This window comes from Lampetra planeri, chromosome 7, assembly GCF_965212315.1.
Source record: "Lampetra planeri chromosome 7, kcLamPlan1.2.h2, whole genome shotgun sequence".
Lineage (NCBI taxonomy): Eukaryota > Metazoa > Chordata > Hyperoartia > Petromyzontiformes > Petromyzontidae > Lampetra > Lampetra planeri.
This window is the reverse complement of record NC_136113.1, coordinates 8,993,082-9,019,671: the sequence shown is the minus strand read 5'-3', so window position 1 is coordinate 9,019,671 and position 26,590 is coordinate 8,993,082.

The window sequence follows — 26,590 nt, the reverse complement described above, 5'->3', positions numbered from 1 at the left end:
CGCTTTCAAATGCGCTTCTGCGGCCGTCTGGAACGCTCTTCCCGCCGGTTTTAGGAAGCCACTGTGCACTTTTAAATCTCGATTGAAAACTAATTTCTTGTGAACGGCCTCATGTGTGCAGTGTGGTGTCCTTCCTCCGCACCTCCGATCAGCATGGTTGGCTACGTACAGTGCCACATCAGTTCTACACACGTGCACTCCGTAACCGCGGTGACGTGCCCTGCCCCAAGCCCACTTCATGTTCTTTGCGGTCAACATGGTGTCTCCAGCTATGATTTCAAATCGTCACGAGGGGATTTGTAATTCGTAGCGACCGTCCGCTCGCCACCGTTGCACGTTGAACGCGCGACATCGTCGGGACTGCAGTGAAAATCGAACGCAGAGCTTTCTGCTGCAGGTGTGATATTTAAAAGCTTGAACATTTTTCTTCTGAACTGCCCGTAACAAAACCAGCCCACGCTTCTCTTTATTTTACACATTTCATGGACAGTATTACCAACAAAGCGGCTTCTTGGTGTTGTAGTGTAACGCTATTCAATGTTTTTGCTCAGGTTCCAGCAACAAAGTGAAAAAAATAAAATGGAGTAAAATGGCCGACACCTTGAACCGTATTCTCTGGATTATAGAACAACACCTTTTCTCCCCTCAGGGTATGTTTGAGCAAACGTTGGGGGGAATCCATCTGTGTGTCTGTGGGGAGCAGTAGTGTAGCGGTTAGCGCATTGTACTGCAAATCCGGCGAGGTGATTTCGATTATCGCTCATGGCCAATACCAGTGAGGATTTATCTAAACCGGTCCTGGGCCTCTCTTTAGACGACTCCGTTTCAAATGAGTGCCCTGTGTAATGTGCAAATATCGCCGCTCGGGAGACAAATGTAGCCTGATGCTGTATTGGCCACCCACCCTCTCAAATACCGTGCTGGCCTTAATAGGTGCTCGCTGACAACACTATTGGTGGGGGGGGGGGGATCTTCATCTTTGTGTCTCTCTGTTACCAAGTTTGGTGAACTTTATGGATACGTGGCACAATATGGGGTAGCGTCTTACTTTCTGGAGCAGTCTTATAATCTAGAGAATATGGTAAGAGTGTTGTGGTCATCACGGTTCACAAGTAGGTGGTGGAGCAGCCAACTATATCGCCCTTCAGCTGCGCGTGTTTCCCTCTGGGTGGACTTGTCACACGGATACCTTAATTAATGCAGACCGTTGCTGCCGCTTAGAGTGAAAAACTCGAGCCGTGAGTCAGCCTGAGGCTACGTTGTTTGAAAGGACCTTTCCGCCAAAGCATTTATACTTTCTCTCTCACACACAAGAGAAACTGCCGTTGGTTTATTCCGCATCTATTTTATTATCCAGTGAACGTAAATGATCGATAAAGGAGGGTTCCTCTTATCCATGGTAAGGTGGGAGACAAATATCCTACCCCCCCCCCCCCCATTTCCTCCACTTATCCGCAGGTGGAATTTTTTTTGCAGATAACAGAAATAATTGAAGTATCCACGAACCTTGCATCTCCCACGGAACATAGGGTGGTGGCGGGTGAAATGAATTCTCCTGTGCGTGTTTTGTGCCGGCCGCTAATTCCAAAACCAAAAATCAACATGGGAGGATTGTTCATTTTTTTTCAATTTCAAAGTACAACCGAGATGCACAAGCAATTTTGTTTAGAAGGTGAGACGGATTGTAGCTGAACTATTACCCACTGTTTATGTTGTCGTCCAGCTTGCACTACTAGTGTGTCGTGTACGGTATATAGAATGATCGTAGTCTTCATGGGAATCGTGCGATGGTGGCGAGATGTTAACTGTCTCGCCTGGTATATAGGAGGTCGCGTGTTCGATCCCGACCCTGACGCCTGTATATTTGGAGTTTGCAAGTTCTCCCCGTGGTTGCGTGACATTTTCTCCCGGGTCCTTAGGTTTTCCCTCCACATTTATAATCTACACGCGTTCAGAGTGTTTGAATGCTATACATTTCCACACGACAAGCCACTTCGTTGAGCTACCATTTGTGGCCAGGTCGCTTCTGAAAAAGAGCTAGCATAGCTGAGTGGACCTTACCTGGTAAAAGAAAAATAGTAAAAAAAATAGTCTAAGAATCAGGATCCTTCCATCTATTCTCTGACGAGTCGACTTTATTTTGACTCACTTGGGCCAAATTTACATCCACTGGAATAAAAATCATAGTGCAAAGAGGGGCAAAGGGAAAATGTGCATCAATCCACCTTTCATTGCAAAATTATTATTTCCGAGCACTCCCGTTTTGTTGTCTTGCTTTGTTTCACGTTGAAGCCCCCAAGTTGCCAAGAAGGTCTATGGCTGCCGCGAATGCCCCCGTTGAAATGCCCTAATGGCCAATTGGTAGCAATTACCGTGGCAAATGCATAATGACTTCCATTAACAAGCTCAAATTAAGCAACCTGGTAATTGAAAGCAGTTTCTTAAAAAGGACTTCACGGACAATGTTAAGGGGGTCATTGTGGGCGCCTGTGGGTCAGTGGGTGGGTGGGTGGGGAATGGGCGAGCGGGTGCGTGGGTTTGACTGGGATGCTGGCGGGGGCTATGGGGAGATAGGGGGATGGGACCGTCGTTGTAGTGAATGAGTAGGTTAGAAGAGCAGTTCTCAAACGGTGGAGTTGACTTTTTGGTGGAAAGACTGGCCTATGGCCAAATCGCTGGGAACGTGCTCGATATCGTCGATCTGAGAAGCTAGGCAGGTTTTGAGCTTGGCTGGCGCCTGGATGGGCCACCTCCGTGCATAACCAGCTGCTATAGGCTGCTGCGGTGGCTGCGTCGTGTGCTGCAGAGGGCAGTGCGCCAACCTCTTTGGCATGACATATATGAAATTGCACATAATCCAGCAAATGCTGTTTAGATATTTAATTATTTAGATGACATACCTAAATTGGACAATGGAATTCTTATCCAATTTCATGATTTGTCGCCATGGAAACGCAGTGTCCCGTACTCTTCACTGGCACTCGTGTCGCTGCCCCTTCACCAGCTGTTGCTATTCTTGGCACGGCTCTGTTTGTGGCAGTCCAGGAAAGCAGCTGTTGCCAGCAAGCACACGTTCAACGTACTGTGTGTGCTCGCTCACGCGTCTGCCGACCAATCTCAGCCCAGTCCCGAGCGGTTTGTATTCCTTCCCCCCGTGACAGTCATTTAAGGTGCGGTGGCGCGTTCGTTCAGGTCGAGGTGTTCCCCACGGTGATGGACGGACATCGTCGACCCGCGCTGGGGCTGTCGTTCAGCCAGTTTCAGTCGCCGTGCAAAGAGGAACGTGAGCGGGGAACGTCGGCTCAGAGTTGCGGCAACAAGCAAAGATCCCCCGTACAGCCTGTAACAGACTGTTGGGGCAAGTGCTGTTAGCGAGCACCTGTAAATGCTGGCACACGGCACGCGAACGGCTGGGTGGCCAACACCACGCCTGGCCGCCTTTGTTTCCCTAGTGGCGATGTTTTCACACTGCACCAGGTACTAGTTTTAGGCTGAGTCGACCTAGGGGAGGCCCAGGACCGGTTCAGATAATCGTCACTGGTGTTGGCCGCCGGATTCGTAGCGCAGCGTAGCGCTCACCGCTACACTGCCGAGATAACAGGGCACACACACACACACACAACGTGAAATGAATTCCTTACCGACACCGCATTGACGAGCTGCGTGGCCGTGCGGTCTCTATGTAGCATTCTTAAACTGGGTAGGCGTGGGAACCGATGGTCTCGATTGCGCGTCCCGCCATATCAAAAACGTTGAGAGCCACTGCTGCTGTAAGGAGAGGGCATTTTTTGTTCGATACAAAGCATTGGTTCTTAACCTTTACTGCAGCCTTGCACCCCTTTGGTTCCCAATCGTAAAAAAATATATAATGTTAATAAATGCATAGGTTTGATGAAACAAAGTAGTTGTACTTAAATGCCCGTGCTTAATTTGTGTTTCGATGATTTAGCTTCTAAAAAAATGTGCCACGTCTCGCACCCCCAGAGAGGGCATCTTGCACCCCCAGGGGGTGCGTGCACCCCAGGATAAAAAACAACTGACGTCAAGCATTATCAGTTCAGCGAGTTGCATTTGTAAGGAGGTGCACGCTAATGGAAATATTTTGTCGTCGTTTAATTTCATTTTAATTGAGTAATTACAACGATGTGACAACTTGTTCCTGAAACACCATTCTGTGCCATTACGGAGAGGCGTCACGAATCGAAGAGTCGGCGGTCCATGAACGTGCGCGGAAGAGACTGCGGTGGTGACGCTCGGCTGCAATAGATGCCACCACTGAGCCGCTGCACCGTGACAGGTTCGTGACGCCTCTCTCTTCACCACAGCCCCCCCACCCACCACCTCCCACGCCACCAAGGACGGTGTTGTTGCCTCGCCCGCTCCGGCTCCCCGTCCCTTGCGACGCCCAACGTCGCCCATGGGCCCCACGACAGCTCTCGTTACCACGGCCGGGCCCATCGAGGGCGGTCGACGGGGGCGTGGAGAGGGCTCCTCGCTGCGACTCCCGCACAACGTGACCCCTGCTGTGCACGGCCAACTGTCGACGAGTCAACTGCCGGCAGGGAGGAAAGAGTTGGCGAGCAGACCAACTCGATTTTGAGAGCCGTGCGCAAAGCGCAGAGCGGCCATCCGGCGCCGCCGCCGCTGCGCCGATGGCAAGGGACGGCCGCTGGCGGCGGAGAGTTCTCGTGGCCCTCGGGGTTGATCAGACGCCGCGGGACGGAAGCGGGGGCGGTCGAGGAGATGCGCGTGGCCATTTTGGCTTTCAGGCTTATTTTCGGAAGATGCCTGGTGTCAGGCCGGATTAGCGCATGCGCCGCTGCCTTCCCGTATTTTGGCGAGCGCGAGGTGTGTCTGCGAGAGGGCCCAGAAAGTGACAGCTTTCGGGTGGCGGTCATTCTGATCGTCGCTTGAAGAAGATAAAGAGTGAAGTCTCTGGCTCAAGGCCCGAGCTGGAAATTTCACCAATGAGCTAATGAGATGACACAAGCCCTCAAATGCCCGCCTGGCCTCTCATTACGTGCTCCAACACTAACCTTCGGGCGAGCGAAAAAAAATGGCCGTAGGAAATTTGTGACTGCTTCCCAGCAACGAAGGCTTGGCTGGTGACCTGTCTCAAGGCATTCATTATTTTATTTCGTTTTTTTGCTTCAATTTCCCCTATTCCCCTGAGCCAAAGTTATAACATGTTATCCGAAGGTCATTTTGTCAAATTTGGAATTCATACTTATAGTTAGAAATTTAAACGTGCTGCAATTTTAGAGATATTTGTACATTGTTATTATTTTTAATATCGTGCTAAGTTTTGCAACATGCATTTGCAGTCAATATGTTAATCGCCCTTAATTTGTTTGAGAAAGTGGAAACTGCCAAATAATTTATTTTTACTTTTTTTAAAAATTAATTATGCTCGTGAAAATTTCCATCTGAGCCACAAGTGCGTGCACGCGCTCAGCTTGACTCTCGCAACGAAATCATATCAACGGAGCAAAAACATTCCACCGAACGCGATCGCAGCAAAGGCTAACGTGTGACATTAGCCACTAACGCGATCTTCCGGCACTGGGGTGACATGTGACAGTTGTCTTGGCCGTGAGCTGAGAAGTTACTTAATGATAAATCTGGAGCTTCTGCTGGGTCAGGGGAGGGAGTGACTCTGAACCACTGACCTTTGCACCGCGTGCCATTGTTCCCCGGCCGCTTGCATTGCGAGCCGCAGGGCGTGTGCGTTGATGCTGGCCAAATCCTGGCCCCCTCGGGCCGTTCGGCGAGTGCCCGCCGTTTCAAGGGCTGTCACGTCCTGTAGGACCCACGGCTGACCTCCCCCGAGTGACCTTCCGAGAAGGAATTAGCTTCACGCATTGTCAAATTCTCGGTCCTGTTTTGATAATCACTTGCACATAATTCTGCCCCCGAAAGCACGAGAAAAACAAAACGGAACACTTTCGCTGAAGGATGAGGCTCCGCCAGAGTGACGTGACCGATTTTTCACGCAGTGTTAAATCCGAGCCCGGGCGGTTCTCTGCCTTCGGTTCGTGACACTGACACAGTTGCCTGGTTTTTTAGAAGGTCCACCAACAGGGGGTTAATTGCACCGCATTCCTCTGACCTATCAGTCGTTCCGGCCGTGTCAATTATAGCACGAGGGGTGCATTGTCTTGCTTCCATTGAACGTGTGCGGGCATTGCATTCCTTTTCTGTCATTTGCCCGTGTACAGCCGTGATGCGTAACGGGAGGAAAGATTCCGTCGCAAAAGTAATTAGTCAATTTAACACGTAGGCTTTCGTGACAAATATTATTCATAATATAGGTTTTTGGGTCAGATTGCGTTATTTATAAATGTGTCGTAACCCTCCACCACCCGACACGGCCAAACAGTAAAAAATGTGTCACGTTTTCAAAGGACAAATTAATTGACGTCTTTAGCCCACCGGTGTGCTGAAGAGAGAATCAACAGCATTTTTTAATTTGAGTACGACGTTTCGCTGATAACTGTCCTTTGAAAACGTGACACATTTTTTACTGTTTGGCCGTGTCGGGTGGTGGAGGGTTACGACACATTTATAAATATCGCGATCTGACCCAAAAACCTATAATATGAAAGTAATTAGTGTTTCATGTTAAACTAAAAGTGTGAATTTTCGATCGAAATTTGCAACAGTAAATATAATAAATTAACGTGACATTAAGTATGAATGGATGTATGGAATAGGAGATAGAAGAGACTCGTCATCATTATCATCCATGGTCAATCCGCTCCTGGATGAAGGCTTCCCGCAAGCCACCGCCATCTCTCACAATGAACCCTGCGATGTTACAATCCACCTAGCACCCGCGCAGGAGCTGACATCATCACTCTCTCTCCATGGCAGACGTGTTCCGGGCCGTGTTCCCTCCAAAGCGTGCCACTGGGTCATTGGTCTTGACCACCGGACACCATCCGTTAAAATTCTGCCACTGGTCGTCTTGGTTCTTTCGGTAAAGTCACGTAGAAGGAAAATAATAAAATAATAAAAATAAAACATAATAAAATAATTCTCACGACGATTCGGCCACAACGCAAGCAGCCGTCTTCAGGTGTTTTATTTTTATTATTTTTATTATTTTATTATTTTCCTTCTACGTGACTTTACCGAAAGAACCAAGACGATGAATCCCTGCAGTCACGAAAACTTTAAATCGAAATTCTGCCACTGGGCCAAGTGAGTGAGTGAGTGAGCAGTACAACACATGCCGATGGTGAGTGTGCTCCTTGCATTGCACGTACCCAGGGCTAAAGCATAATCCGTTTGTATGAAACGGACTCATTATTTGTCTCTGGTGACAATTGTAACAACGTTGATTCGGGGAACTCGCTGGCCTTTAGCGAAAAGCGATGGTGGCTGGTGAGACTCGGGCTGGAGTTGCAGGCCGAAGGTAGGAACGCGCCCCGGGATTACATCCAACCTCGGGGAACAGAAAAGTTGAGATCAGCTTTGTTGCCACGAGCTCGATGGATTCTGGCATCGCACCACTGTGAGCTGTTGCAACAGCTTGGGGGGAGGACTTCGTCCAGCAGTCGATACATCTTGAATTACTGATCAAGTTGCGGCTAGACGCTGCTCACTTTCCATGGAATAATTAAGATATGACAATAAAATGGGGTTCGACATCTACTGACATAAGTTGGCGAACAAGAGGATATAAAAAAAAAACTCAGATTTTTTTTAGCTGTCAATTAAGTTTACTTCCAGCTTATGAGAACAAGGTGCTCGTCGAAAAACGCCAGAAGTCTCACGCGTAATTTACAATGGTTAATCTTTTACTGTTCCCTGTGCAGCGTGTACCATGCACCTTTGTTTGGTATTTCGTCTTGAATTTCACAGATGTATTCTAAGGCAGGTGCAAGAAGGCTGCGTATGGCCTTTCCGTGTAACAAGCTCACTTAAGCGTAAAAGGGAGAGTAGTGATTTATAAGTGGTAATGGTGGCAGCTTTTTTTTTAAACCTGTGTGCAAACATAAAGGTTAAGAAATCCAATCAGATACAGTTACACTCCGACAATGTGAATATCAAAACACCCATTAAGCTGATGAGCCTAATTTTAATTGCCTTCAAATATGCAACGAGGCCAGGTGCTTTTAATTTAAATCGCATAATGAGACTCGAATGACATTCAATGGTTTGAAAGTTAAAATGTCCAGAAAATGACTGAATAACGGTTACCTGGGGGAATGAGCAACAGCAGAATATTCCGATATTGTCTGTTGGCTGTCGCCACTGAAAGAGAGCTGTGTGACTCCGGCGGGCTTTACTTGAATAATAAACCTCTCATTCACCTGCTTTCAACGGAATTTTCATGAAACAAAAAAAATCGAAGGCCCTCTTTTCTTTGGCTCCTGTTGCCGTAATCACGACGAGGGCTAGAAATACACGTATCGCTCAAACCTTGAACTCTCATCGTAGGTTACAGTCAAGGCAGGAAGAGTACAAATATACATAGAGAGGCGGAAAGAGGGACACGTGGACTGGAGAACATATTCCGGTTAATTACATACTGATTCCATCAAGTAAACTAAGTTGGCTTGGGCAGGACACGTTGCTCGAACGGATGATAGCCGATGGTCAAGGACAATGACGGAATGACAAGCAAGGAGCGGAATATGTCTGAGAAGATAGCACCTCGGTGAGATGGGATCACGTCGTGTGAATGTGCCAAGTGGGTTATCACGCCGCAGCACAGTGAGGGATGGTGGCCTATTGAGGAGGCATTCATCCAGCAGTGGATTGACCATTGCTGCTGACGACGATGATGATGCAAGGTCGAGTGAAATGTTCTGATATAATTCCTACACCATGGGACTTCCTTTGCCAGTACCAAATTATAAGAATAGGGTTTTCCCCTTTGTTCTGGCAACAAAACAGTTGTGTTCAGATGTTAAAACACCAAACTGAAACCTTTTACAAGGAATCGTGTCTGCATTAACCACAATACTTGTGGTCAGAATGCAAACAAAAAACGTACTTTGATAATATATGCATTGTCTTTGAAACTGATTGGTCCACACCAGAGACAGCTTTCTTTTGAGCCTCGTCTCAAAAGAGTGTTAGACCATATTCTTAGGTTTTTTCGGTAAAGTCACGTAGGTAAAAAATTAAAATTAATAAAAGTAAAATTAAATAAAATAAAAATATTTTTTTACCTACGTGACTTTACCGAAAAAACCTAAGAATATGAATCCTTGCAGTCACGAAAGCTTCAAATCTAGGTGTTAGACCAGAGGACGCCAACAGGCATCTGTAGTGTGCGTGCTGTGGCGATTAGTGTAACATTGATGACGAATAACTGCACCGATCCTGGGCCTCTCCCCCAGGTCGACTCGGCCCTTCATTGAGCACCTGGTGCAATGTGCAAATATCGCCATTGAGGAGAGAAAGGTAGGCGGGCATGGTTCCGGCCTTCATATGTGCTCGCTAACAGCAATTGTCCCACCAGTATGTCAAAAAGCTACACGGGGGATCTCTGTCTTTGTCTGTACGTATGGAGTCTCGGGTGCATAGATACCTACTGCAGTCTTAGTTGGTACTGGGAATACCAGCACCTGTCATTCTGGGTTTGAGCTGAGCTGGCCATGGGGAAATCCTGGATTTGGTCTCTCATTCACTCAGAACACATTATTCATTTTTGCAGCAGTCAAAGAGCAAGCATGGAAACACCGGAGCCATATCGGAGCAATAGTTAATTGCCCAGCAGTGAACTCTGTTAGAATGCGAAAGATGCTCAAAACAGGCACATGGTGGTTCTCATGGGAAGACGAAAGGAGCCGCGAGTAGTGCCCTCGGACATTAAAAACAAAGCGGAGGGAATGCCGAGACAAAAAGGAAAGGAGTAAAAGAGACAGAGAAGGATAACAAGAAGAAGAGAGAATGATAGTCACGGATGGAGATGACGCACGGCTTCTCTTTTAATCCCGTATTGTTAGACTTCCTAAAGATAAAAACTGGGGGGCATGCGTTTAACATTTACCTTGAAAGGTTTACGCAGAGTGATACTAATGGGGGGGATTGTAAGTGGCACCATCCAAGCACTTAGAATCCCCAATCTTCAAACGCCAAGTCGGTGGCAACAGTCGTGGGGTTGGGTTTGTTCATCCCTCCAGAGTCACTGGATACAGTCGGTAGCTCTTGAACTGCAATGCCACACGTAATGCGAAAGCTATGAGGTTACGGTGACGATATATACGTGTGGAAAAAAAATTCCGCTCCCGTCGTAAGTACCGTAAAGGCGAAATTTCAACCGATCTTTTGTGTTCGGTTTATACGAGTCACTTCACGCGAAAACAAAGAGGGCTCATTTGAAGATTGAATGTACAGATGTAGCAGCTGTGACAAGAAGAGGAGAGTAACATTGTCAATAAAAATAGGAAAAAGTTGCTCTGCGCAGGTGAAATCGGCGAGGTGATTTTCATACGATGGCTCGAAGATGAATATAAAGTGGTTTTGTGTGTATTGTTGTTTTGTTGTTGCCTCTGCCGGTATGCATGCTGAACATAAACCCGAGCCGTGTCGGTGAAATTTTGAGGATTGACCTTCATTGGTGCGGAATGCAACATTGATGTCCAGTGGGTGGGGGGGGGGGGGGTGTTTTGCTGCAGACAGAGGGTGTGCGTCTGGAATGTTTCCTTTTGAATAAAATTCCTAGCGCCCGGATGCCTCACTGCTGTGTAACTCTCTACTTGCCAGTAAGACCTTTGGAATTCCATCTCAATAGTATCGGCAGTAATCTATGGTTACCAGGAAAATATTCCCTCTTTGTTCCGTAAAAAAAAAGAGTATTTATCAATAGATGTACTGCAACAATACGAAATGTGAGGCGTGCTGTTTGAATGATTTTTTTTTACTCTAAAACACATTTACTGTTCATGGATATTGCAGAAGAATTTGCTTTTACAATGATCCAAGCCACGCACGGTGACGTCTGCTTGCACGTGACGTCTTGGATGAGGTGGGAATATCCTCACTTTACCCCACCACACATGACCTGCCAATCAACTAACAACGGGGGGTACCCATTAAAACTGCTGCTGGGTGGACAGAGGTGGAAGAATTTGAGAAACTGGCACCATTGTTTCAACTGTCACGCCGGGAGGTCTATAGACTGGAAGTCGGCATCACACCGCGCCATCATCCTCAAGGTGTGCAGTCGTGGCATGCCTATTTCTTACGTAATAATGCGTCGGCTTAACCGTCGCTGTTTTATAGAGATCCTCGTTGTGATTTACGAACGCAAAACAAATGCAACGACACATTCTGATGATAGCTGTAAGTCGCAATTATCTGAAGGATGTGTGTGATGAGTTAATCGTGTTATTTGATGCCTACATCACAGACATTCATAATTTTTTCAGAGGACTCAAGTCTAGATTTGAAGTTTTCGTGACTGCAGAGATCCATACTCGTTGGTTCTTTCGGTAAAGTCACGTAGGTAGAAACAAATAAAATAAATGTAATCACCTGATGACGCTTGTGTTGCGCCCGAAACGTCGTAATTCAAAATGTTTTTTTTTATACCTACGTGACTTTGCCGAAAGAACCAAAGAGTATGGACTCAAGTCTCTTTCAACTGTTTCTCTGTCTTGCTCATGGCCCATCAGGCGAGATATATCAGCCAAAAGCACATGCCACGTGGACTGACAGTAGAATGTGCACCACGAGCGCTTGCCTGACAGTAAGATTAGGCCCATGCATCTCGAGGGTCAGAATCACAACTTTGTGAATTTAAATTTTGGTCAGATATTTTTTGGGGGGAAACAAATTTGCTTATTTCCCCATTACTGTCAGGGTGGAAAATCTGCAAGGTGATGCTTTATATTCTTAGGTTTTTTCGGTAAAGTCACGTAGGTAAAACATTAAAATTAGTAAAAAAAAAAAATCACGACGTTTCGGAGGCAACACAAGCTTCCGTCTTCAGGTGGAACCGTCACAGCCACGACAGCTGCATCAAGTAAATGAGAGATTGCAAGAGCTACCACTCCGTATATATAATGGTTGGAGTGGTAGCTCTTGCAGTCTCTTACTTGATACAGCTGTCGTGGCTGTGACGGTTCCACCTGAAGATGGAAGCTTGTGTTGCCTCCGAAACGTCGTGATTTTTATTTTATTTTACTTTTATTAATTTTAATGTTTTACCTACGTGACTTTACCGAAAAAAACCTAACAATATGAATCCTTGCAGTCACGAAAGCTTCAAAGCTTATACATTACATTGCTGCTGTAGTTTGCAAATAGATGGCAGCTTAAGCAGAATACGGCTACTAATTATTATTTTCTTTCTCCCCAGCCACACGGCTCAGCAGAAACAATGAGTGGGCTGCAGTCAGAATGGTCCGAGTTCAAATCCTGGTTGGTGATTCACTCAGTCCATCATCCCCTCCGGGATGAATAATAATGATTACTGCTTTGTGGGGAAAGTAAACAGTGGTTGTCCTATGGATAGACTTGCCCCCAGCACGGGAATGTGGAATTTCCACCATCACTGGCTCATAGCTGTAAATAGATGGATGACATCAAATCAGATGTATGACCAGCATGCTTTTCCTTTGACTGTAGTTTGGCTCGTGTCATTTCTGTTTTTTTTTAGCTTGGATACAAAAAGGGCTTTTGTCGGGAGTGTGGGCTGAGGGTGGTGGTGGTTGGGTGGGTGGGGGGGGGGGAGGATAGAATGTGGAGGGAATTTTGCCGAGACGAAGAAAATTGAATCCCAAAGTGCCGCTGTTGTGGATAAAAGAGAGGTACAATAGATGTGTTGTTTACTAAAAGAGCCGAGTTGTCTTTCAACAGACTGTGGTGCTTGCTGCTGCTGTTGTGGTCCAGACGTTTCTCAGTCATAACAGCGTTGTCGCTCAATTTCCACCGCGCGGTAATTTTGTGCGCTTCGCTGCGAAACTAAAAAAAAACACGACTTCCCTATGCAGTCAAAAAGTGTGTCCCGGCTATTTTATATTGAGTACATATTGTTACGAAGTGAATTGTGTTCACTATCCTCATCCTCACCCTGCTGTATTGACACATCAAGTTTTTTTTTATTCTAGAGTCTATTAATTAAATGGCAGCGTGCAGTGTAAAGGTTCGTTTCATTACAGCTGAGGATATTTGCTTAGTAACGTGGGGTATTTAATGTGTGAAGCCTTCACAGAAGCAATGTTGCAGCGTGTCACAACGGAGGTGTAAAAAAATAAGATTGTCACTTCAAGAATTTGCTTAACATTCGTCTTGGCAACTGTTCAGAGAAAATGCCATGCTGTTATTTGCTGTGTTATAAAGTATACGGCTTGTCATCTTTGTGTTTAAATGTCTGGTGCCGGGATGTTGGAAGTAGGCACTCGTCACCCTCTATTTGTCCATTGCGTAGTGAAAGGTATTCGTTGTGCGACATTACACTTTTGTGATGTGGATGTTGTACTCACCCACTGCAAAATCGCGGGGTGAGGAGCGGTGGTGCAGTGGTTAGCAGCGCACAATTGCTATGAACCCCGTCAGTGGCGAGTGATGTCTGAATAGATCCTGGGCCTCTCCTTTACCAACTTGCCATCGTCAGCGTGGTGAAGTATGGTCGAACAACCCAGCCTGGGGGAGGCCTTAATCCGGCGTTTGATTCAATGAATAATAATATTTTTCTCTTCTTGGTTCTTTCGGTAAAAGTCACGTAGAAGGGAAAAAATAAAACATAATAAAATAATTCTCACGACGTTTCGGCCACAACGCAAGCAGCCGTCCTCAGGTGAAGAACCGGTCTGTCGGAAAGACAGCTTTAAATCGAAATAATAATAATAAGATTGATAATAAGTGTTATTAATTATCGCACTGCGTGCACTTTAATCATACATTTTGTCAGTCTAAAAGCAAGCACGCGTTCCAATCTGAAGTGACTGATTCGGACCACGAACAAAGGAGGATGCCCATGCATAGCCATGGCCAGAGGAATGTTCCGCACGTAAGCAGCAGAGATTTCGGAAGAAAATTTTGCGGTATTTTTCAGCGCCCACCAGAGAGCACTCCGCAGGTGTTTTTGGATGCTATCAGAAAGCATTATTTGCTCAGCGGTGGGACAATGTTCATTTCTCACCGCTGCACACAAAGCACTGAGGCCAGATGCATCAGCTGATGTCGTAAGGGACGACTTTGCCGGACTGCCCTAGGCCCATGCGTGAGGCTTGTCCAGCGGTTCGTCAAGAAGGTGGCCCTAAAAGAATACGAGCAGAGGCACAATAATAGGCAGCGATCCTCGCGGTACGGAGATGAAATATGTGCTATGAAAAAGGGCTGAACGTTATTTGTGTGCTTCTCAGAAGGATTACTGCCTGAAATCTATCGATGTTTTCCTTTCAGGGCAGTGTTATTCAGGAATGTGTCCAGCTTTTGTTTGTTGTACTTTTGCATCGCTCTTAGGCAGTTTGTTTTTGTTGTTGTTAATTTCTGGCTCTTATATGATTTTATTTTTCACGTTATCATTCCTCCAATATAATGTGCTGTATTTGCTTTTGAACTGAATGTTATTTAGAATTATAAACAGTGCTGTATTAAAACAATGTTATATGTATGTGTGCAATCGTAGCAATGAAATAAAAATATATTTTTCAATCAGTACCATCAATACGATACTGGTGTACAGTGTGGGTACTTCCACCTCTCTCAAGACGCCCGTCTAGTGTGGAAGAGTAGGCCAAGGTTCCTCTTCGAGGGACTCTTGCACTCTCCCTCTGAGTGAAGGCCCTTCCGCCAACAATGGCATGAGCGAGCAATTGCAGGGCTGCACCTCTTTCACCCCTCCACCTATTGCTGTTGACCCCAAGAGCCCCCAAAAGTAAACACAAACATTTCCTCAGCATTGTACTTCGCACCGATACAAAGCAAAATTGCGAGGGGGAATCGCTATCCAAATCGATAGCATTTCAGTGCGCGATTTGGAGTAACTTTTTGGGCGATGTTGAAAGGCGTCCCTGTGAAAGCAGAGCTCGGCGTCTCTCCATGCCGGGGAACGGCAGGCAGAGAGAGAGAGAGGGGGAGACAGAGAGAGAGAGCAATTTTGCTGCCGTGCCACAGGCCACGGTCGGCCACGGTCGGCTGAGGCTGGAGCACTCGAGCAACGCTGCGATGGCTGCGAATCCCACGCGGCATCGCAACGCGCCGGGGCCGCAGAGAGGCACAATACGAGATCGCCGCGGTAACGATTACGAGTCGCGATCGGCCTGAGTGCGCAATTATCCGAATCAAAATATAGGCCGTAATTTTGTTGAAAGCTTGTGGCTGGCTCAGGATCTATCGTGAGGGGGATACAGGAGGAACACTTTTTGGTCCACAGCTGATTAATTGATCAATACCCACTGTGTCCAGACCGCACACCCCCGTTGCCTCTCAGAAGACGCCTTGTGAAAACATCCCTCCTCAGAGCGGCAATTTGTCATCACTTATTTTCTCTGGAAACGTTGATATTTTTTTCCTTATATCCAGGGCAGTTATGAGGAGCATTGTCCACTCTTTTCCTCCAAACTTGAGAATTAAAACCATCCCTGCACTCTAGATGTGAAGCTTTCGTGACTGCAAGGATTCATATTCTTAGGTTTTTTCGGTAAAGTCACGTAGGTAAAATTAAAATTAATAAAAGTAAATAAAAAATCACGACGTTTCGGAGGCAACACAAGGTTCCGTCTTCAGGTGGAACCGTCACAGCACGATTGCTGTATCAAGTAAGAGAAATTCTAAGAGACCCGTCCTTGTATATATACAGGCTCATTCCTAACAGCAGCCTCACAATAATAATAATACAAAACTCCGATCCAGGTGCCTACCTTGGCTCCTCCCACCCTCAACCAGTATATATACAAGGACGGGTCACTTAGAATTTCTCTTACTTGATACAGCAATCGTGGCTGTGACGGTTCCACCTGAAGACGGAAGCTTGTGTTGCCTCCGAAACGTCGTGATTTTTATTTTACTTTTATTAATTTTTATTTTACCTACGTGACTTTACCGAAAAACCTAAGAATATGAATCCCTGCACTCATCCGTGCAGGGTTTTCGCGGTTGCGCTCCGTGGCTGTCCGACGTGTCTTCGAGACGCGCCGTGCGATGTCTCACGCTTCTCTTCACTTGCTGCGATTGAAACGGCGGACATCATGCCCAGGAGTGCGTGGCATTATCCAAAAACACATCGTAGAGCTATGCCAGCATAGCTCTGTTCTCCGACATCACTTCTCTCCTGTCCTGCATCAACCTACTTCTTTCATTCCCCTGTCAATAACCCCTGTTCGGTCAATGAATCAATACCACAGCCAATGTCCTTTTTTTAGCTAGGTGAGAATGATTACCAATTGAGATTATAACCAATTATTCAGAGTGTGGAAGAGCTTTGATTTCAAACGTTAAAATGGAAATTAAGTGTCATGAACAAAGGGTTTTTGTTTTCCATTTGTTTTATGGATTTTGATTAAAGTGCTGTTTGACATGATACACAGCCATCTGTGGTAGGACGTGTCAAATAATGCCTGAAGAAAATTAATGATCGCAAATACATTAAACTTAAAATAATCTCAGAGCCTAATGATAGCCCTTGTCAAACGATTCACACGGGGTTATGATGGGATCATTACTAGGCCGCTCTGAAACAATGACACCCACTTTGTATTTCATGTCTTCCTTTCCCCCTTCTTATTTTTTGCCCCCAAAAAAGGAACATCCAAGGCACGTAGCAATCTCGTTTTGTCATGGTGGGGGATTTTTTTTTTCCCCTTCCGCTGACAGAATGGGCTGACACGTCTCGGATTGGGGCCTGCAGCTGTCATGCGGCGTGGGAGTTAGGATCCGTCTGCTCGGTACACAAAGCAGGACGCCGAGTCACACTGGAAGAGCAAGCAGGCTCTGGCCTGGTTATTTTCTGATTGCGCGCGAGCGACTCCAACGCGTGTCTGTATGTACGTTGAGATTTCTTTCGCACCGTACATAGCCAACCGTGCTAATCGGATTTCTCCCTTCGCGCTGGCGCCTCCAGATGTACTGCATGGGAGGCGGGGTGTAAAAATGACACGTCGTGGATGATGGTGACAAACAAATCAAACGGGCGACCTCTGGATTGCAAGTCCAAGCATCGTCACCATCACGGCACCATGGCAGCATCCCACAATACTATAACAATGTAATGAATTAATATATAATTTACAATTATTAATAATATCAGCCACAAAAAAAACCTACGTGTTAAGCCAAACATATACGTATTCTTGGTTCTTTCGGTAACGTCACGTAGAAGGGAAATAATTACATTTTTGAAAAAAGTGGCGGTTAAAACAAAACCGCCACTTTTTTCAAAAAATTATTGCTGTGGTTTTCACACCTGATGATGACTGCTTGTATTGCAATCGAAACGTCGTGAGAATTTAATTGTTTTATTTTAATTTTATTATTTCCCTTCTACGTGACTTTACCGAAATAACCAATAATATGAATCCCTGCAGTCACGAAAGCTTTAAATCGAAATTTTAACATATACGTTTAGAGTATTTGTCTGCTACAAATTTCCACGTGAAATGCCACTTCATTGAGCTATCGTGACCTATCATTAGTGGTCACTTCTGTAAAAGAGCTATAACGCTCAGTGGGCCTTACCTGGTAAAATAAAAATTAGTTTAGGTTTTAGTTTAGTAAAAAAAAATACCAATAAGTCTAGATGTATCTAATGTTGGGATTCAACATTTTCATCGCGTTCGATACAAACAAAAAAATTGTTGCGTGCCATAAATTCTCGTGAAATGTCTCGAACGTTACAAAAAACACCACGCAGGATGGACCCCATTCAGTGGTGCTCTGAGAAATCTTTCGCAACATTTTTGGTGCTAGAATTGGTGTTGGGTGCGAGCTGGGCAAGAAAGATAATATTTAGCCAGTTCTGGTTATGTAAGCTGAGAATGGGATGTGAATTGTTCACTGCAGTTTGGTGCATTAAGGTACGTCTTAGTGTTCAGTGTCTACCTTTTTAGTGGCGGGCATACTCACTCGCTCGCTCGGTTCTTGGCGCTAGCTGGAAAGTGGGTTTTAACATCTAGTATTGTTACCATGGTTACCTTGATGAAGAGCATATTTTTTAAACATCTTCTTTGTGCTTGTGCTTATTAAAGAACGTAACTTGACATTGAATGGATCTTGAGGAATAAACATGCAAATTTGGACACTTTAGCAAGCGACACTCCTGAGGGATGCGACAAGATGCGTCTTTGTAAAAATTAAAAACAAAAACGCCCAATGCAAACTTGAGTAAGGGTTCGAGTGAATTCATGTATTTGTTGGCACATTCACGTGACTTAGCTCAAGATATCAGACGACGATGCACTGCTTATTTTAGTACCGATAATAGCATCATGTTAACTTGTATTTAAGAGCTTGTCTCTTAGATTTTTTCCCTCACTTGATACAGTAAATTTAGCTGTGGTGGTTCCACCTGATGACGGAGACTTGTGTTGCCTCCGAAACGTCGTGATTTATTATTTTATTGGTATTATTTATTATTATTTATTTATATTTTTTCCTACTTGACTTTACTGAAAAAACCTAAGAGTATTATTGTAATGTCTTCACGATTTATTACAAATGCATTGTTTTTGTACGTGTGTTACAAGCACCTACATAGCATGGCGTGGGACATTTTTGAAAGGCTTACTTCTAAAGAGCTTATCTGGTAAATATATTTGTTTCATGTAAAAAAAAAATCTGTGCCTTTTATTCGTCGAAAAAAAAGTAACCATTCTATCCTTGAGGCCGTCACTGACGGCTTATTTCCTAACAATGGCAGAATTCTACTTTTTAGATTGCTGAGCTTTTGCTATCATCACGTATACCTTTTCCTTTTGGCCATATTTAATTCATCGACTCGGTTGAAAAATTTATAGCGCAGGATGCATATTCAGGGAGTTATTTGCGTGGACTTGGCGTGCGTTGACATCTCGCGAGATGACTTTGCGTGAATTAGCCCTTCAGTAAAACGTTACTCGGAGTGACGCGGAGTGGCATATCGATCTCGAGAAAAAGGCGCTTGGCGGGCAGAACAAAAGTCGAGGACTCTTCCGTTGCCTAAAAATCCCAGGGATGTAAGTGCTTTAAACTCATTGATTCTAATTCCTGTCAAACATTTCCACGGCAGCCGTTGTAAATATATCATTGTTTTATGGGTGGCCTGTCCCTTCATATCATTACGGATCTCTTTTTGAGAGAGTTGACTTTTGAGTTTCCCCGTTGACTTGAGTTCTTTAGAGTTCCAATCTCATTCTTGCCCGTGTGTGCACAATTTTCTCACACAGTTGTGGGCCGCCCTCTAAAAAAAAACATTTACGACCGGGGTAAAACTTTTGGAATTAAAATTGGGCCCTACAAATCTGACGAGGTATGCATTTTTCACGAGTTTACGGGGCAACGCTTGTGATGCGCGCTTAGCGGAAACTCTGGGCATGAAGCGGGGTTGGATGTAAACGTAATGAGATGGCAGCACGGCTTGCAAACACAATGGCGTGCTTTGCATTAGAGACTTAAATTTTTAACCAACACATCGGTAAAACCGCAACATTTGCAAAAGAACCCTCTCGAAAGCACTCAGGAGTTGATGTCTGACAGTGCTCTCATATTTCGTCTTTTTATTTTTTTTTACCAGCAGCTGATTCGCACGGTCGCTCGCTTCCTTTTTATTTCATTCTCTTTCTCGTCGAGAGGAGCCCGCGATATCGTGGCCTGAAAGCTCTGAAGTCACTCTCGAGTCACTTTGCAGGAAAGTTGAATAATTGAAGGGCACGCTGTGTTGTCAGGAAAAATGACAACCTGCCCCTGCACCCGCACATTACAGCTGTTACCTATGATACGGCTGTCTGACCCCCCTCCTCCCCTCCCCCATCGCTCGATACGCACGGATGCAGTCGAAAAAACCAAAATAAGCATGTTGCGCCGTGATCTATACGCGCGAATCACGCGTGGCAATTGCTGCGGTTTGATGACCAACTCGATCGATCGGCGGCCAATTTCTGAGACGCGAGCGGCGGCGGTGGTCAATGCGGTTTATCTCGCGGATTGTCTCACCCAAGGAAACAATTTGAAATGCCCTGACAGTCGCTCAACCACTCGCCGTGCTCACCGTCCACTCTGGCTTTTAAATACAGTTCATATGCCGGAGCTGCGGATTTGCACGTGCGACGACGGTGTTTAAGAAAATAAATAAAAACCCTGCAATGCATTTCGAAGCGAGGTCGCGGCGAGTGATGTGTGCTTAAACGATATTTAATCATAAGCAACGTAATTGCCTATAAACAAACGTCTCCGTAGAGGTGTAAGGTAAAATCTACCGGTAGAATTGATGTTTCTGTTGGCAATCTCAACACACACGGGTCGCTTCCGAGTCATGCTTTTTCCTCGCAGGGTTTATAGCAGCGGTCCTCAACCTTTTTGGCACCATGGACCGGTTTCGTGGAAGACAATTTTTTTCACGGACGGACGGACGGTCGGACGGGGGGGGGGTCATCATTGGGTCTTTCCCCCTTTTCAAAGAAGCTCTCCAGCGACGTTTGTTTTTTACTCATTGTGGCTACTAGGGGTTAGCAGCTTGTGGGCTTACCAACACTGTGACTGTGACGAGTGCGCAGTGCGGGAAAGAGGCGCGGACGGAAGTGGTCAATAATAAAATGATGGGCGCGGGTTTCACGCGCGGACTCACCGCCCTCACCTCCTGCTGCTGTGCGGCTCGGTTCCTAGCAGGCCACGGACCCGTAACGGCCCGCGGCCCGGGGGTTGGGGACCCCTGGTTTACAGAGACTTCAAGCCCCCTCAAAGGCATACAGACTAATGGGGCAAGTGCGATTAGGGAGCACCTATTAAGGCCAGCACAGCACACAGGGGGATGGATGGCCAGCACCACACCCAGCCACCTTTGTCTCCCCAGTGCCGACGCTTACAAAGCACACCAGCTACTCATTTGGGGCTGGAATCGACCTAGGGGAGGCCCAGGACCGGTAGAGATACTCTTCTCCGATCTTGCCCGTGAGCTGCAATCGAATTCGGATCGCCGGCTTCGTGGCACAGCGTGCCAACCAAAGCGCCACCGCTCCCCAAACTGGCCGTGCGTATATACACAAAGACAAAGATCCCCCAGAGAGCCTCAACACACTGTCGGGTCAAGTGCTATTAGCGAGCACCTATGAGGGAGTGGCCAGTACCACACCCGACCACCTTTGTCTCCCCATTGCATACGGGCACACACACACACGTGGGGGATGTCTGCTCGGTTAAGAAGCCAATATGTATGCAGGGAAACACAAAAAAGCACTCGGCGCATGTTTACATTGATCAGCGGCTGCGGCAGTGAGGAGCACGGCCGCACGCGCCTCTCGGTTGCACGCGTCGAGTCGGGGCCGTGCGGCTGCGTGGGGAAGATAGCCGCTCCCTCGCCTCCTGCCTCGCTCGCTCCACGCAGCAGCAGCAGCAGCCTGATGGTGTTGGGGCGTCGTCTGGGGAGAACAGCTGAGAAGCTTTTGCTGCCTCCAACTCCACACAGCAAGCCTCGCCACCGGCAAATACTCACTCACCTCCACTCACTCACTCAATCACCCTCCCCACACACACAACACACGCTGCGGGGAATTATGCGTGCAACATTTTCAGTTCATCGCGTGAATAGTTGTTTTGAAGCGGAAATTGTTTCGGATTTGGCTTTGTTTTGCTGTTTGTCAAATGCTGATGGCCCAGGTAACTCTCGCAATTGAGACTCCTAAAATTGTCCCGGTCTCCCGAGCTCTCAGCAGCTCAAACGAAACGCACTTGAACTTTCGCTCGAATCCCCATTGGCACAGACTCACCACATCTTCCCAGCTCCTTTCCTCCCATGGGTTAACACGTGGCGGGGAAAGTCAGGGAGGGAAGATGACATGCTGCTGCTGTAAAGCTGTGTGAACCCGTGTCTGTGTGTGTGTGTGTCCGTGTATATGAATGTGTGCAGGGCTTCGTGTCTGACCGAATATATTATTCGTCGGCATTGGTGTGCTGGAGTTGTCACGTGACTTCTAGCCACAGCCGTAGCACAAAAGCCATAGCCATAGGTATACTGGATGTGGTGTGCTGGGTGTGTACGTATTTTTACAGTCGACGATCCGCAAAGACCCCATCTGGCTCTATGCCCCTCTGTAAACGTGCGCTTGACAGTGTGCAGTGGTGGCACGGCAGTTAGCAATGCAATGGGCTTTGAAATTGCTTTCAGGCCACGGCTAACATCAGTAGCAAGCGATATTAGAACCAGTCCTGGGCCTCACCTGGGTCAACTCAGCCTTAAGCAGAGGTCGCAACCAGAGGTCGCAACCGGGTTGCGACCTCTGGTGCGGCCGGGTACGGGTATGGGTAGGCCGTGAGTCACTGGTGAGTAGCCGTTTGTCACTCATTTCGGGTAGGGTACGGGTAGGGTACGGGTAGGGAACGGGTACCCGCGGGTACGGGTACGGGTACCCATATGCGACCCTGGTGCGGCCGGGTACGGGTACGGGTAAAGAATCAAAACCCGTTTGCGACCTCTGGCCTTAAGTGAGTACTGGGTGCTTCGCCTAAACACCCGCGATGTGGCGACAAAGGTGGCCAGGCATGATGCTGGACCCCACCTGCCCTCCTTGTGCCAACCTGAGTAAGGGGCTTGCGAGCAGCGCTTAGGCTGACGAGTCTGTAAAGGCGAATTGGAAATCTATTTCTGTACATGGGCAGTGCGCCTGTGCCTCTGTTTGCCCTTTTGATGTTGGCGATATTTGAACACATTTTGTATGTGTGTAGTACTCCCTGTACATGTCAGATTGTATTATTAATGTTTGATATTCTTAAAAACTGTGTCAAACGGGCAAATGGAATTTCGGATTGCTCCAAATATTTGGTGGCGACCACAACTAAATAACGCATTAGGAAGTGGAAGTTATCCATTCTTTGGAACTAATGTGACAGGCCGTTATTGGTTTGTCATGGTTAGATCGCATATGAGTTACTGTAAGAATGCAGGATGGTTTTGAAGCCATGTTGGTTCGTTATATTCTCTTGACATGTTCCGCTAAAACTGGGGCAACGATGGAATTCGGAACCCATGTCATCCCATTGCCTGGGATGCATTCACGCTCGTGAGCCTTCCCGTCACATTGATTGCGTGCGAACGGGTGTGAGTGTGTGCTTAGGAACGTAAATGTACATGTTTTGGGCTGTGAAATTGTTATCGAAGGACATTTAGCATATTTTTTGCACTTATTTTTCGAGTTTTGCACCTCAGTTTGGGATGCGTTGAATAATTAACGAGGACGACACCTCGTGCCGTATTAAAATTAGCTTGACACGTAAAGTGTGCGCGTGGGGCACTGCCGTGGCCATATTTTTTGCGAAAAAAATGCGAGCGAAAACCTTTTTTGTTCTTAACATATATTGCTCTGATTTATTTTGTTGCCAGGAATCGTTTACACGAATAAGGACCTTGCTATTAATCATCCTCATCAGCAGCCATGGCCAATCCACTGCTAGATGAAGGCCGCTCTACAAGTCACCACGATGATGCAAATCAATATTCAACCAGTTTTACTTTGAATGGTTTCGCCATTGAAAAAATAGAATCGAGTTAGATAACGTACGGTCACAGTTGGTGTGACCCAGAGATGCTAGTCCAATACTCGCACGTGTTCCACTGCAACACACACACACACAAAGCTGCCACTTTCACAGCAACCGTTACACCGCTCGCTCCACTCACGGGTCTACATCCACAACGTCTACATTCACTCGGACGGAGTGGTGGCGCAGTGGTTTGCACGCTGCATTAAAATACCCCGGGCAACTGAATGATATTCGCAGCCAACGCTAGGATCAGTGGCAATGATCTCTGAATTGGTCTCTGGCACTTCTCCCTCCTTGGCCCCCCAACACTCCCCACCGCCCCGATTGACCCCCCCCCCCGAACTATTGCATTGACCAGCTTGGCGAAGTATGGTGAAGCAAGCCACCATGGCCGGCAATGCGTGGAGAGACCCCCGGATCGACAACGCGCCGCAAATTATAACTTTTATTTTTCATCATCCCATACGTTTAACGCATAATTGTAAATGGCTGACTTCAAAATAGCCACATTTTGTATTTACCGGACAGCGTGCGAGCAAATCGTATTTTGCCGTTTGTGCGGGTACACCCAGATATCTGTACGCGCATCCTGCGGGGGCCGGTTTGTTGTGTTTTGCGAGCTGTCCTGTGCGCTCCACGGTTACCCTGCGCGGCTGTCTGTGTGGCCCGATAGGCAGGGTTGTTTTATTTTTCATTTTTTTTTCCTTTCTAAATCCGCCATAGGGGAAATGGATCTTTCCAGAAGTGATCCGAGGGTAATCACAGCCTGTCTGGCGACAAGCTTCTCAGAGCCAACCAATTGATCGCCCCAGTCAACAAACTAATCACCTTTTCACCCTATCGGCCTCCCCTCGGCGTGATATATCTATTTAACGTCTATCAGCGCGCGTGGAGTGCTATGATGGGACTTTCCTAATCCCCGCGTATGAGGATGGCTGCGATCCAGCGGTGAGTGTGTGATACGGGGAGGCTGCCCTTGTGTGCGCCGATGCCATATCAGATAGGGCCCTGCCAACTCTGCCTTGCATTGACTTCTTATGACCACGTGCGTGTGTGTGCGTGTGTCATTATAGCGGGAAGGGTAGTGGTTAACGCGCTGAGCTACGAACCCGGCGACTCGAGTTCGATTCCCGCTCACGGCTAACACCGGTGACGATTATCTGAACTGGTCCTGCGGCCTCCCTTAGATCGACTCAGTCTCAATTAGTTACCTGGTGCGGTGTGTAAACATCGCCACTCGAAAGACAAGGGTGGCCGGGTGTGGTGTTGGCCACCCACCCCATCGTTCTAACCTGCCGGACTTCATAGGTGCTCGCTAGCAGCAATTGCCCCAACAGTCTGTTAAGGCTATACGGCGGGATCGTTGCCTTTGTCATTATAGCTCCGGTGCGTTAGCTCCTCTGAGAACCGCAAATTAGTTTTTAAACAGGCGTTAGAGTGCGGCGTCATCGTTGTTATTGTCATCGTCGTAGCCGTTGACATTAGTGGCGTTGTAATTGTTATGCGCGGTCCCTAAGATGTATATGGAGCACACAGAGAAAATTGGTCAAATGCCCCAAAAAAAAATCCAGCACACTATTTTTGCAGTTTCACATATCGCTGTTTAAGTGAAAAAAATAGAGATTTTAAAACTTTTAGAACATGTTTCGAGATGTTGGTATTTAATTGTTAACTGCAGTGCATTCCACGGCTTTGGGATTAAATACTCGAATGTTGAAATAATCCCTCTAGAGTTGGGCTATCTGGTTATTGTAGTAATTTATTTCTCGACCGATTATCATTTTGATTACTCAACTTACTCTGATAACATTTAAATAGTTTAGCACAAAAATCTCGCCTCTCTTCTCACACGTGCCGCTGGCCGGGAGGTCATATACAGGTCTCGGTGACATCATCGGCCATCTCACGCTGGGTGTGGCTTCTAGTGAGGTTCCCCGCCTTCGGGATGCAGATTGTCAAGGCAGCCCCCATTATTAAAAAGGGGCCCAATTAATCAACGGCAAAACGAGAAGGCGATTAAAGTTGTTCGTCGATTAATCAACTTAATCGGCGAATCTTCCCTGCTCTGCATTCCTCTCACTTTTAACGCAGCGCGGTTTTGCTCGCACACGTGACCACTGCTCGCTTTCGCTGCGATTGTTCCCCGCGGATAGCAAGGTGCGTGGCCGTTCCAGACCTTCAAAGTCATGAACACCTCCGTACTGTATTTCCTAAAAAAATAATGATCAATTATTTGCACGTCGCTACCGCGTGGGTGTTCTCGGTCATGCTCTACAGCTGACTCACGACGTGCTGTTCTGCACGATGTCCGACGGTTCTCTCCACGTGCTTGATGTGTCTTCAGGAAGTGACTATTTAGAAACATGCATTGAGATTATTTGGCTGCGATAAATTTGCACGCGATGAGCCACTTCGTTGAGCTATCATTTGTGGTCAGGTTGCTTCTGTAAAAGAGCTACGTAGCCCAGTGGGCCTTACCTGGTAAAATGAAAACACTTGTTTCGTTTGAGTGTTTTTAAATTTGTAGTGATTTGTTTACCTTCCCTATACTTTGCACTCCTATCGTTTTTTCTATTGTTTGTAGGATTTCTCCAGGATAAATAAAGATTCTGATTAAATAAATACACTACGCTTCAGATTACATGCCTAAAAATGCGATGCTTCATTGTAATTCGTCATGCGCACCGTATATTCTTGTGGCTTCTCAGCAGTGCTTCTGATGACTGTAATCTCATTCAGAATAAAGCATATGCTGCATGCAAAGTGATTAACGGGTCGATAATGTATTGAACGTCTTCATAATTTGAAGCAGTATTTTTTGTTTTGCTTTCTGTGGCCCATCTCCCCGTGCTTCTCTCGTTATAATCCTCGTAGCCCTTGAACTGAAACAAATATTTAATGGGAATTTATACTGATATTTATCTGGCGTTGAACGACAATTGTTTTACTCTCGGGAAAT